Consider the following 13,432-nt stretch of genomic DNA (forward strand, 5'->3'; position numbering starts at 1 on the left):
GGCGTCTGTTTTCAGACATAGAGGCTTGGATCTGTCAAATAACAAAGATCTCCAAGACCTCCTTAAGTCTTTTGAGACCTCTAAGGAGCGTCGTATGTCAACTCCTGCTTGGAACTTAGACATGGTCCTACAGTTCCTAATGTCAGACAGGTTTGAGCCATTACATTCAGCCTCCCTGAAGGATCTCACCCTCAAGACACTTTTTTTGGTGAGCTTGGCTTCGGCTAAAAGGGTCAGTGAGATCCATGCTTTTAGTAAGAACATCGGCTTCTCTACGAATAAAGCTATATGTTCTCTTCAACTTGGTTTTTTGGCCAAGAACGAACTGCCGTCTCGTCCTTGTCCTAAATCTTTTGAAATACCTAGTCTGTCAGAAATCGTAGGTAATGAAATTGAAAGAGTGCTGTGCCCCGTTAGAGCTCTTAAGTTTTACTTAGCTCGAACTAAACCAATACGAGGTGGTTCTGAGGCCTTATGGTGCTCCATTAAGAAGCCCTCCTTGCCCATGTCTAAAAATGCGTTATCGTACTTTATTAGACTTTTAATCCGGGAGGCACATTCTCATTTAAATGAGAAAGATCGTTGTTTGCTTAAGGTCAAGACTCACGAAGTGAGAGCAATAGCAACTTCGGTGGCTTTTAAGCAAAACAGATCTCTTCGAAGTATTATGGACGCGACCTTTTGGAGGAGCAAGTCAGTGTTCGCTTCATTTTACTTAAAAGACGTCCAGACTCTTTATGAGGACTGCTACACCCTGGGTCCATTCGTTGCAGCGAGTGCAGTAGTGGGTGAGGGTTCTACCACTACATTCCCTTAATCCCAATATCCTTTTAATCTTCTCTTGAAATGTTTTTTAATCTTGTCTTGGGTTGTACGGAAGACTAGGAAGTCTTTTGCAATCTTTTTGATTTGGCGGGTGGTCAAATGTTGTTTCTTGAGAGCGCCCAGATTAAGGGTATTGATGAGGTCCTGTTATAGGGGTGTTCGCCCTGGATATAACAGCTCCTGGGAGTCTTTCAGCATCCTGAGAGGATGGCTGGGCTTCGTGAGAAAAGCAGACTAATGAGGCAGAGTATTCATCAGAGTCAGCTTCCTTACCAGGTACCTATACTTAAGTTGGTTTTTTATGAAATATTTGTCAAAAAACTCTTGAGCATATACGCCTTTATTGTATTAATAGTGGTCTCTACCCACCACCATGGGTGTGAATCAGCTATTATATATTCACCGGCTAAGTTTAATATTTAAAAATTATATTTTCCTTATAAAATAAATTTTTGAATATACTTACCCGGTGAATATATAAGATTAAAGGCCCTCCCTTCCTCCCCGATAGAGACCCAGCGGACTGAGAAGAACTGGAGTGGTTGAGAAGTATATGCGGTATCTGGCCGATAGTCGGCGCTGGTGGGCACACCCGCAACCTTCATGGCGATCGCTCGCGAGTTTTTGGAATCTGTCGGGCCGTCGGAGACGTCAGCTATTATATATTCACCGGGTAAGTATATTCAAAAATTTATTTTATAAGGAAAATATCATTTTTATTCAATTCATAGTCTTCATTGATCTCTTTGTCGTAGATCGGACACACTTTAAAGCCTGTCTAGTTGCTCGTGTGGAAGTAGTCTTCTTCCTTTCTGAAAAGCTCATCAATTTTGGTAAAGGACTCGCAGGTTGAGGAAGCATGGTAGTAGTGTGCTTGCGCATGTATAACACCTATTTCCTGTCCCTCTGTGAAGGGTATAGGAGAGTTTGCATTGTTAGTGTGCTTGTGGGTGTCTTTAATAGCTATCCCTTATCCATCTTGGAAGGGGATTGGATGGTGCGCATATTCTATTCTGTTTGCACGTATAGCTAATGTGTTTGCACGTTGCATGCCAAGTGAGTAATTTTGATCAGAGTGTGTGTCGTCTTTAATTTCATGCCCATCACACCATCACACACGGAAAACATAAAGTGTGTCTCCTACTGTAGCAAGCGCTGAAGAGGGAGCATGTGGATCAATATGATCACTTGTTCCTCTAGTACTAGGCACACAAGTGTTAAGCACATCCATGTGGTAGCGCACCATAGGCGAGCACAGGTCGAAATACTCATCTGGATATCTATCACTATGAGAGCTAGCGTTAAGGTTTCCGGTGTTGAAGCGAGCTGATGTTATCCGTGCCATAAATGAGCGAGTAGATCACAGACAAGGTCTGCTTAGGCAGGTTCTTCCAAATTAGTCAGGGAATGCTTGCGCAAAGCAGAGCGTTCATCAATATACAATTAGTCTGATCCTAGACATGTTGCTCGCTCGGGAACATACTGCTTGCGAGAACACGCATTAGTAGGTGAGGGCGCATGCTGCTCTGAAGACTTGCGAGAGCAAGTGCACATATCGTAACTGAAAGGGCTACAGCATTTCTTGTGGAAAGGAGATATAGTTCCTTCCGATATAAAGTAAATTCTGACTCAAGGACCCCTTAGAGTGTAGTAAATAAAGTAAATTCTGACTCAAGGACAATGTTAACCAGACAATCGAGTTTAAATTGGAGGTCAGAATCATGAGTGGTCATTTCAATCCCCTTCATGGAATTCTAGTGCTAAGATTAGCCTTTCTTTGGATAGGGTACCCTTTATTCCAAAGGAAGTCCAAAGGTGTAGCAGAAACAAATAATCATTAGAGGGCTCCTCCCAAGGGAGAGGCTTACCTGTTCTGCTCGGGAAAAGAAGCGAATCTTCCTGCCTCAAGACTTGACCAAGAGTTAATTCACCACCAATCTTCCCCATCTTGCTTCCAGAAGAGACCAATGGTAAAGGATCAGAGGGCAGAGTACGGGGTTGGAAAGAGCAGGTCCATTTGCTTTCTGTAACCTCAAGGATGAGCCTGAGGGGGGAAGAATCACGCTTTACCATCTTCTTTTGCTTCCTGACATACACCTGTCACTGGGAGAGTGACCACTCATTACATTCCTAAAAGTAATCTAAGCTGCAGTAAACCCCTGCATAAGAGGCACAAAATAAAAGATCTTCTGGGTGAGACTGTTGCTTGCTGTAGAACTCTTACGTCTCTCCATAGTCAGTGAGCAACGATCCAGTTGTTTTTATCCCACTTTTTTGGAACTCTAAAGGAGCCAAAGAATCTCTTTGGTGCTGTCTTGGAGTCTTTACTCTCCCTCCACATGGAACCCATTCGGAAGGGTGAACTAGGTTCTTCTGTTACCCTTGTATGAGTACCTCCTTGTGGAGAATCTTGGTCTGAAGGTATTTGTTTGGGAGGGATAAACCTGTCTGCCACTCATGAAAGTGCCGCATTTTCCGAATACTGTACACTCGGGCAGGTCCGCATGTCCACCTATAGAGTCAGGCAAACACATTCACTTCTGAAAAGAGAAAAAGTTAGAAAAGCCAAATTTGTATGAGCGCTGATAGCACCTGTGTTAGTCAGTGGCCAGAATCAAAGTAACTTTTCAGTGTACCAGCCGGTACCTACCAACAACTACAGACACCTCATTAAAAGTTAAATAGCCTAGTTCCAGCTGTGTTAGAATCAGTCTCCTAATTAAAGGACAAAGGCTTGTATTAGTTTAGAAACAGAACTACTGTATTAGTAGAGAGGTACTGTGTGGTCTCCAGGACCCTCCCTCCCTAGCGTCATGCACAGAAGTGGAGCAATGGACTCTCACTTGGGAATAATAGATGACAGCTGGATGCAAGTTGATGTATAGGTAGGCTGGTCTTCAGTTACTGTATAGCGTTGGCTCTTTTGGCTATTCGATGATTACTTAGTAATGACATCAACCATAAAAGATGGCTTTCAACATTGGAGGTGCTGTGTCAAGTTTAAGAGCACTTGAACTTGAACTCAAAGGTTTCTCTTATACTCACTGAGTCTGTGCTTTGCATGTTGATACACTGACCGTAGAGCAGGGGAGACCATATCCCTTTGATATTTTTGTTGTATAGTATTGAATTCGCTGTTTTAGCCTTTCACAGCAAAGTCCTTGGAGACCATACAGCACATTAACCCCAAATTAGATTTTCCTTTCTTAAAACCCCCTTTTCCATCATCAAAACCCCTTTTCTCCCAGCTATACAAACTTGAATCCTGTAAAGTTGAACTTCTTACCTCAACCACCCCTCTCAGTCCTGAGCCACAGGTCCAAAGTGCTGAGCTTCCGACAGGTTGAGAGGTGAGGCTTTTTGCCTGTGCTAACTACCTGTCGTTAACTAACCTATTAATAATTTCAAGTGTCATTCCAGCTCACATTGAAAACATATCCCCTATTTAAGACTCAGTTGTTCCGTAACCGAAATACAAACCACGCTTTTACATTGGGTTTACTTTTCGGCGTAGCTGAAATGACGAGCCAATAGTTTTTAACGAGGGTTAACTACCCCCGCGCTAGTTAGCGGGGGTAGGGGAAGGGGTAGCTTGCTACCCCTCCCCCCCCCACACCGGTGATTTGCTTCACTTCACTTTTGGCTCCGGCGATGAACAGACGTGTCTGTCTATCGTCCTCGTTGACAGCCTTAATCTTTTTTTGCTTTTTCTTCCAGTTTGTGTGTGTGCGTTTGAAGTTGGCCTCACCCTCAGTTGTTCACCATGCGCAAGTGCCCTGGTATTGCCGGTCGCCCTTGCGGTACATTCATGTCTGCGGTGGACACAGATCCTCACACCCTTTGCCCGCAGTGTCGAGGCCGACGGTGTGACAGAGAGAATACTTGTAGTGAGTGCAGGGAGTGGTCTGCCTCCCAGTGGGAGAGGTTTGGCCGCCGGCGTAAGAAGAAGTCCAAGAGAGACCGTTCTCCTTATGGGGTTGCCTTGAAGGAGGAAGGCTCTCGGGACTCTTCTTTCGCCGCCCAAACCTCCTCCGAAGCTTCCCCTCGTTCGGTTCCTAAGGAGAGACCACCGAGTGGGAGCGCAGGCCCTTGTTCTGTTTCCCGACCTTGGGTTGAGGGAGAGGGCGTCGCCTCCCATAGCGGGGCGGCTCCCCCTCCTCCTCCCGGGGAGGTTGTTGCTAATGACTCCTTGTCTCATGATGATCTTTTTCAGATTTGGGCTTCCTTGGGGCTTAAGGGCCTGCCCTCCAGGGAAGCCCTGATTGACCTTGTCCAGTTGGGGGGCGCTGTTAAGCAGTCGCCGGTGATAGCAGAGGTAGATCCTCTGTCTATCATCGACGTCGTGGTGGCAGAGGCTTCCGACGGGTCAGGGCAATCCTCTGCGGTTCCTGTTGTGGATGATGGTGCTGAAGGCTCTCCTCCCCCTTCCGTACATCCTTCGAAGGGGGAAGGGTTTTCCCGCGGGCTCTTCTGCTGCCAAGCCTCCCTCTCGGGGGAGTGCCTTGACTGAGACTCCCCTTCGGAGGACTGATGGTCCTGACGATCTACCTCGCGGCCGCCTTCGCCACAAGGCTTACCGTCCGCTGCGCAGCAAGAGCCTCCCGTCTCCCTATAAGGGTGCTAAGAGGCGCCTTTTTGAATCTTCTCCTCCTTCCTCCGAGGGGGACTCTCCTCGCCGTAAGCAGCCTGCAGCTCCAGCTTCCTTAGACCTCTCTGGGGATCTGTCTCCTACGCCTTCCAGACCTTCAGCTTCTGGTGCAGACGTCCAGCAGCCTGACCTCGTCAGCCGACGGGCAACAGTCCCTTCGGGGCAAAGGGTTGCTTCCCACGGTGTGGGTTCTTCCCTTGCGCGTCAGGGTTCCCCTGCGCGCCCTCCTGCAGTGTTAGCGCACAGGCGCTCCCCTACTCGTCAGCGTTCTCCTGATCGCCAGCGTTCTCCTGATCGCCAGCGTTCTCCCGTTCGCCAGCGCTCTCCTGATGATCGTCGCCCCTCTTCTCGCCAGCGCTCTCCTGATGATCGTTGCCCCTCTTCTCGCCAGCGCTCTTCTGAGGACATCGTTCATCCTGTTGTTCCTGTTGAGCGCCCAGTGCGCCATCGTTCCCCTGAGCGCCCTAGATCTCCTGCTCGTCAGAGCGCAATTGCGCTCCCAGTTTCTGACTCGCGCCCTGTACGCCCACGCTCGCCTGCGCTACCTAGAACTTCGGTTCAGGTTGTGACCAAGGACTCTTATCCTCGCCCTCGCGCTCCTGCTCGTCAGCCTGTTCCAGCGCAGCAACGCTCGCGGTCTCCTGCGAGTACTTCCAAAGTGCCTGTACGCCCACGTGCCCACGCGCCTCCTGTTCCTGAGCCCGTTCGTGAGCGTTCGCCTTTGCGCACCGCGCCGGCAGTGCCCTCACAGGATTCCACGCGTCGCCCTCCTGCTCCAGCACGCCAGCGATCACAGACGCATCAACATTCTCCTGCTCGTCAGCGATCTCCTGCGCGTCAACGGCCCCCTGCGCGTCAACGGCCCCCTGCGCGTCAGCGATCTCCAGACCGCCGTCGCCCAGAGGATCTGGAGAGACATGGGTCACCTTCTGTCAGCTCGCCCACGCGCGGTCGTTCGCCTACGCTGTCTACGCGCTATCGCTCGCCAACGCGCCATCGCTCGCCTACGCGCCAGCGTTCACCAACGCGCCACTGATCGCCTGCTCCTATACGCTACAGGTCTCCTGGTCTACATTGTCAGCTGTCATCGGAGCGATCTCGTTCGACCACGCGCCAACGCGTTCCCTCGCCAACGCGCCAACGTGCTCACTCGCCAGCTCTCCCACGCGCTCGTTCGCCCGTGCGCCCTCGCGCTCGTTCGCCCGTGCGCCCTCGCGCTCGTTCGCCCGTGCGCCCTCTCGCCCGCGCGACTGCGCGACCGCTCGCCTGCGAGCGATCGCTCCCGCGCTCGTTTGTCTCCGCGCGATTACGAGCCCGCGCCTCAACATCCTCGCGATTCCGTTGTTTTGCCTACGCGCGAGCGTCAGCACGACCCCCGTTCGCGTCAGGTTTCGCAGCCCGCGACAGCAGCAGGGACGCGTGTCACCAGACCGCAATCAGGATCGCCTCCGCCTAAGCGCAGGACTCTCGTTCAGGATAGGAAAGACCCATCAGAGAGGTCAGTACAACTTTCTTCCCCCTTTTCTTTACAGGCAGGTCCAGTGGTGTCCACTCCGAAAGATCGCCCGATTCCCTTCCTCCAGCGGGAATTTCGGACTCTGTGTCCGTGTCTCGGCAGTCTTGGTTTGGTCTTCTGATGCGGGCGTTAGTGAAGGCTATGAAGCCGGCACTCACCGATCAAGGGCACAAGCCAGCAGCTGCCTCGCCCCCGCTGAAGAGAAGGAGAGGTGTGGACTTCGTGGTGACTTCTCCCAGGGAGAAGTTGGTTCCTAAGAGGTCCGTCAGGAAGGCTCCATCCCCTTCGCAGGCGTTTTCCCCTTCTCCCGAGGACGAGGCTTTTCCGTCCTCGGGAGAATCCAGTGAGGCAGTGATCTGCCCCTCGGCACCAAGGGGGGAGTCATCTCCTCGTGGAGGGGAATCGTCTCGCGCGGAGGGCGCCTTCCAGACCTCTTTGTTGGGGTCGTGTATCCCGCCCAGGAGGGAACCCAAGAACTCCAAGACAATCCCGAAGTCCTCTTCTAGGATTTGTCAGGAACCAGCTGCACCCCGGGAGAACGTCCACGCATCTCCCCAGGCAGGGATTCCGGGGACGGGAGACTTAGCTGCCAGTCCGCAGGGAGGAGACCAGCAGGAGTTTGAGCATGCCTTCTGGCAGGTCCTGAGCCTGATAAGGCAACTCAATGGGTTTATGGACCCCGTGATCGCCCTCCGAGAAGGCAAGGACACTGTCCTGGACCAGGTGTACGGTACTCAGAAGCCCCCACAAGGCCAGCGCGGCTCTGCCCTGGTCCCAGGGGTTGAAGAGGGCCAGAGCCAGGGCCAATGCTCAACTCGCGGCTCTCGCTTCCTCCAGTCGTTCCTCTGCCGGGAACAAACTCCTCCCACCTCCTCGTCTCCAGCAGAGGAGGTATTTTGAGATCTTGAGGGAGTCTAGCCTCGCTCTTCCCCTCCATCATTCAGTAGAAGAGCTTGCTAGGGGAGTTCCTCTCGAGAAGCTCTCCGCCCGGCAGGTGACATTCTCGGCGTCGGAGATCCTGGGCCATGAGAAGGTCGCGAAGTGCGCCATGCAGGCCACTTCGTGGCTGGATATATGGCTAGGGTCTCTGGGCATCCTATTACGGTCCGAGGATTTGTCTAAGAAGGCCAATAGGAAGGCCCTGGAGACCTTTCTCCTCTTGGGAACCCATTCCATTGAGTTCCTGGCACATCAGGTTACCACCCTGTGGGCCAACTCGGTGTTGAAGCGGCGTGATGGGGTGACCGAGAAGTTCCACCCGAAGGTCCCCGCCGTGGATGTCTGTAGGCTCAGGCATGCTTCCCTCCTTGGGGAGAATCTGTTAGAGCCTCAGGACATGGAACGCACAGCTGAGAGGTGGAGGAAGTCTAACCAGGACTCCCTCCTCCAAAGGGCCCTTACATCTCTGCCCTATAAACTTCCAGCTCCGCAGCAACAGCAGCAGCAGCCTCGCAAGACACCAAAGCAGGCACCGGCAGCTAAGAAGTTGGTGTCTAAGCCCCAGCCCTTTCCTACCAAGGACAAGAGTGGCGGTAAGTCCTCCAGGGGAGGCAAGACTCCTAGAGGGGGCGGCCGCGGCCGCAAACGCTAGGAGTGGCAGTCCCCCCGCGTGTCCACCGGTGGGGGGATGCCTTCGAAGTTGCGTGCACAAGTGGCAGCAACATGGGGCCGATGCTTGGACGATCTCCGTGATCGGCCAAGGCTATCGCGTCCCGTTCACAACATCTCAACCTCCCCTGACAGTGAATCCTGCCATGGGATCGGTAAAGGGGCTAGCCCTTCGGGCAGAAGTCGAGACCATGCTCAAGAAGGATGCTCTCCAGGAGGTCGTCGATGGCTCCCCAGGCTTCTTCAGTCGACTCTTTCTTGTAAAGAAGGCGTCTGGAGGCTGGAGACCTGTCATCGACCTCTCGGCTCTGAACAAGTTTGTCAAGCAAACTCGGTTCAGCATGGAGACAGCGGACACGGTCAGACTTGCGGTGAGACCTCTAGACTTCATGTGCACACTGGATCTAAAGGACACGTACTTCTTGATCCCAATCCATCCGTCTTCCAGGAAGTACTTGAGATTCAGCCTAGACGGCAAGACCTACCAGTTCAAGGTGCAGTGCTTCGTTCTCTCCACAGCACCTCAGGTGTTCACCAGAGTGTTCACCCTGATTTCATCTTGGGCGCACAGGAAGGGCATCCGTCTCCTTCGTTATCTGGACAACTGGCTGATCCTAGCAGACTCGGAGTCGACCCTTTTTCGACACTGAGACAGGCTTCTGAGTCTTTGCCAGGATCTGGGGATCGTGGTACATCTCGAGAAGTCCTCTCTGCAGCCGTCCCAACGACTGGTTTATCTAGGCATGTTGTTAGACACCAATCTCCACAAAGCCTTTCCATCAGACGATAGGATAGCAAGGCTGAGGAGGGTGGCGGAACCCTTCCTCTGGCGAGAAGAGCTTCCCGCCCAATCGTGGTTGCGTCTCTTAGGTCACCTGTCCTCCCTGGCTCGTCTGGTTCCAAACGGCCGCATCAGGATGAGATCCCTGCAGTGGCGGCTCAGGTCCCGGTGGAATCAAGGATCCGATTCCCTGGACGTACAGGTCCCGATAGGACCTTTGGAACAGGCGGACCTGCGGTGGTGGCTGGTCGACGAGAACCTGCGGAAGGGAGTGGATCTTCTCGTCCTCCCCCCGGAATTGACACTGTTTTTGGACGCGTCAAAAGAAGGGTGGGGGGCGCACGTTCTGAACCAGAGGACCTCAGGCCTTTGGTCAGAATCAGAAAAGTACCTGCACATCAACCTGCTAGAAATGAAGGCCGTATTCCTGGCTCTTCAACAGTTCCAGCGGACCCTGGCGGGTCACTCCGTGGTGGTGATGAGCGACAACACCACGGTAGTGGCTTATATCAACAAGCAGGGAGGTACTTTTTCGCAGCAGCTATCCCATCTTGCAATAGAGATTCTGAGGTGGACCGAAGTCCACTCGATAACACTATCAGCTCGCTTCATTCCTGGCAAGAGGAATGTGCTCGCCGACAGTCTGAGCAGGGCTTCGCAGATAGTGAGTACCGAGTGGTCTTTGGATCCTCAGATAGCCAACAAAGTCCTGACTTTGTGGGGTTCCCCGACCGTGGATCTGTTCGCGACAGCATTGAATTTCAAGCTGCCTCTGTACTGCTCCCCAGTCCCGGACCCCAAGGCACTCTGGCAAGAACGGTGGGACTACATCGACGTGTACGCCTTCCCACCGTTCTGTCTGATGAGAAGGGTGCTCAACAGGACCAGACTATTGGTCAACTGTACGATGACTCTGATAGCTCTGCTATGGCATCACGCGGAATGGTTCCCGGACCTTCTGCAGCTCCTGACGGAGCTCCCGAGAGAACTACCCCACGACACGAGCTACTCAGACAACCACACTCCAACATCCCTCACAAGGCCGTGGCCTCGCTTCGGCTTCATGCCTGGAGACTGTCCAGCGTCTCCTCACGGAGAGAGGCTTTTCGCAACAGGTTGCGGAGAGAATGTCTCGGCACCTGCGAAAGTCCTCTGAAGGAGTCTACCAGGCGAAGTGGAGAGTCTTCTGTGGTTGGTGTCGTGGGAGGGGTATCTCTCCACTCGATGCCACTATTCCAGCAATAGCGGACTTCCTCGTGTATCTGCGGGAGGAAATGCGCCTTTCTGTCTCAGCAGTTAAAGGCTATCGCTCAGCCTTAAGCTTGGCTTTTAGGCTGAAAGGCGTGGACATTTCTTCCTCGCTGGAACTCTCTCTACTCATACGTAGCTATGAGCTTACCTGCCCTCAGTCGGAAGTGAGACCTCCTCCTTGGAACGTGGTTCGGGTTATCAGGGCTCTTAAGAGACCTCCCTTCGAACAATTACGCCAGGCCTCTGATCGCCACCTGTCTTGGAAGACGGATTTCCTGCTCGCTTTGGCTTCGGCCAAGCGAGTCAGTGAACTTCATGGTCTCTCGTACGACATCGCCCATTCAAGGGGGGGGGGGGGGGGGGAGGTAACGTTCAGGTTCGTCCCTGAGTTTGTTGCCAAGACTCAGAATCCTGGAGTGCCGGATCCAAGATTCGACTCTTTCAGGATCGCGAGTCTCCGTTCTGTAACAAGCGACCCAGACCAGCTGCTACTATGTCCAGTGAGGAGTCTGAGGCATTACTTGAAGAGAACAGCTGCAGTTCGTCCTCAAGTGCGAGCATTGTTTGTTAGCACAGGCAGGACGAAGAGGAGGGTCACCAAGAATACCATCTCGGCTTGGATTCGAAGGGTTATCTATCACGCCTTGAATCCAGACCCTCCTCCGTCACGTCGCCCTAGGGCACATGACGTCAGGGGCGTTGCTACGTCCCTGGCCTTCAAGAGAAACTTTTCTGTGACGCAGGTGCTTCAAGCTGGGGTCTGGAAGCGTCAGACGACCTTCACAGCCCACTACCTGCAGGACGTGACCCACGCCTCGATACGTTTTCTATCGGCCCTGTGGTGGCTGCACAACAGCTGGTCTAACCTCAGGCTCCTTTATGGACAAGTAGCAGTAGGTTGAGGGCGTTGTTACCCAGTTTTAGTCTGCGTGAATGAAAGAGTTTGTCTGGACCTTACTTCTTTCTTCATTTTCCCCTCTTTTGGGGAAGCAGCATCCTGGTCTTCGCATAGCTGACCTCGACCTCTGCAGGTAACCCATTCTTCCTTGTGCTCCTAGTATTAAGTTTAATACTGTCGCGTCCCCCATACCCTGACGAGGTGGTATTGGGAACGTCCTATCCTGAATTCCTATCTAAAGGTCTGAAGGTCAACTTCATAGGACGAGTCATGCTCTTTCCTCCACACACAGATTATGTAGGCCACTCGTTCCTAGCGAAGCAAGGAGCTTGTGAGGTGCAGGGGCTCCTTTTCTCAAGTGCTACTCACTGGGAGGCGGAGCCCCCGGGCAAAGCCAAAGTCAGTAAGGCTGGGGACTTTCCACCCTTCCTAAGGAGTAAGTCACCCAATGTAAATAGCGTGGTTTGTATTTCGGTTACGGAACAAATGACAAATTCGGAGATAATTTGTATTTTTCCTAACCATACAAACCTTAGCTTTTTCAATATTAATCTTAAGCGGGGTTTACACGGGCGAGCAGCTCGTCGAGCCCGGTTGTCGAACCTATTTGTAGAACGGCTCGAAGAGCTTTCAGACAGTACATCGAGCCTCAGTGTGCCTCGTGCTAAAACAACGTCAACATGTCTCTCGACCAGGACGATTTGATAGCCATTGCTTTAGCAGTGGCACTAAGAAGGAAAAAAAAAAGAGACATTTTCATATACCAACTTGCTTGTTGCTTTAAAATTAGAGCCTGATGACTGGCGCAATTATTTGCGTATGGATGAAGACACGTAGGCCTACATTGATCTACCGAATCGTGTCAGCCCTTTCATTACTATGAGGAAGGCCATAACTCCACATGAAAGACTGAGTGTCCGCTATTCCTTTGTTTCTGGCTACTTTATTGGAATAGTCTTTTGATTTAACTTTCCATAAAGCTGGATGAGCTAGATATGCATGTATGAAATCAAGTACGACTTCTTCTCATTCTTACTTTCATTAATGGCAGCAATTATGCATTTCTTTGATGATGTTTCCTCTAGCAGGTTTGAAATAATAACTGAGGTTCGATGCTCGACACCCGTTCACACGTTCACACCGCTCGTCAAACAATGTAGCTCCGCCCACAAAAGTCAAGATGAGCCTGACTTTCATCGAGCCGCTCGACGAGCGCGCTCGACAACCAAATAGCCCGTTTACACGCTCGAACATCAATTCAAACACAGGGTTGTCGAGCCAGGCTCGACGAGCTGCTCGCCCGTGTAAACCCCGCTTTACCCGATGATCATGTAGCCGTCAACTCTGTTGCCCGACAGAAATCTACGGTCGGGATACGCCAGCGATCGCTATACAGGTGGGGGTGTACACAACAGCGCCATCTGTGAGCAGGTACTCAAGTACTTCTTGTCAACAAGAACTCAATTTTTCCTCTGTCGTGCCACCGGCTAGACCTACTGGGATACGCTGTTGATTCTGGAGTTATTGCTCACGATTTGGTGATGTATTTGCTCTAGAGTTTAGCCTTCGCTATTCAGGAAGCTTTATCTTTGGCTTAGCAAGCTTTTGGAATTAATTTGAATTAATTATGGTGACGAAGAGAGTATGGACTCTCTTTCACTTTTAAATGGCCGACCCTTCCCTTAGACGGAAGTGTTGGTGTCGAAGAGAGTATAGACTCTCTTTCACTTTTTATTTTATATCTCTCCGCCATTTATAGGCCTCTTCGATTAACTTTCCTTAAAAAAAAGAAAAATATGCGACCTTTCCTAATAGTAGGCGGTCCTTACTTGGAACCGAAGTAATTAACATTGAGCTCGTCATATCGTTTTTCCTGTTAAGAATTTATGCTATTTTAATTTTATG

At 51.5% G+C, this 13,432-nt stretch overlaps 1 protein-coding gene across 2 annotated transcripts in view; it reads left to right on the plus strand.

Annotated features, from left to right (window-relative positions):
* The window catches only part of LOC137655752 (zinc finger protein 493-like), a 48,724-nt gene that overhangs the window by 21,786 nt on the left and 13,506 nt on the right, over positions 1-13,432 (plus strand). The gene's annotated exons all lie outside the window — the stretch shown is intronic.

This window comes from Palaemon carinicauda, chromosome 16 (genome assembly GCF_036898095.1).
Source record: "Palaemon carinicauda isolate YSFRI2023 chromosome 16, ASM3689809v2, whole genome shotgun sequence".
Classification (NCBI taxonomy): domain Eukaryota; kingdom Metazoa; phylum Arthropoda; class Malacostraca; order Decapoda; family Palaemonidae; genus Palaemon; species Palaemon carinicauda.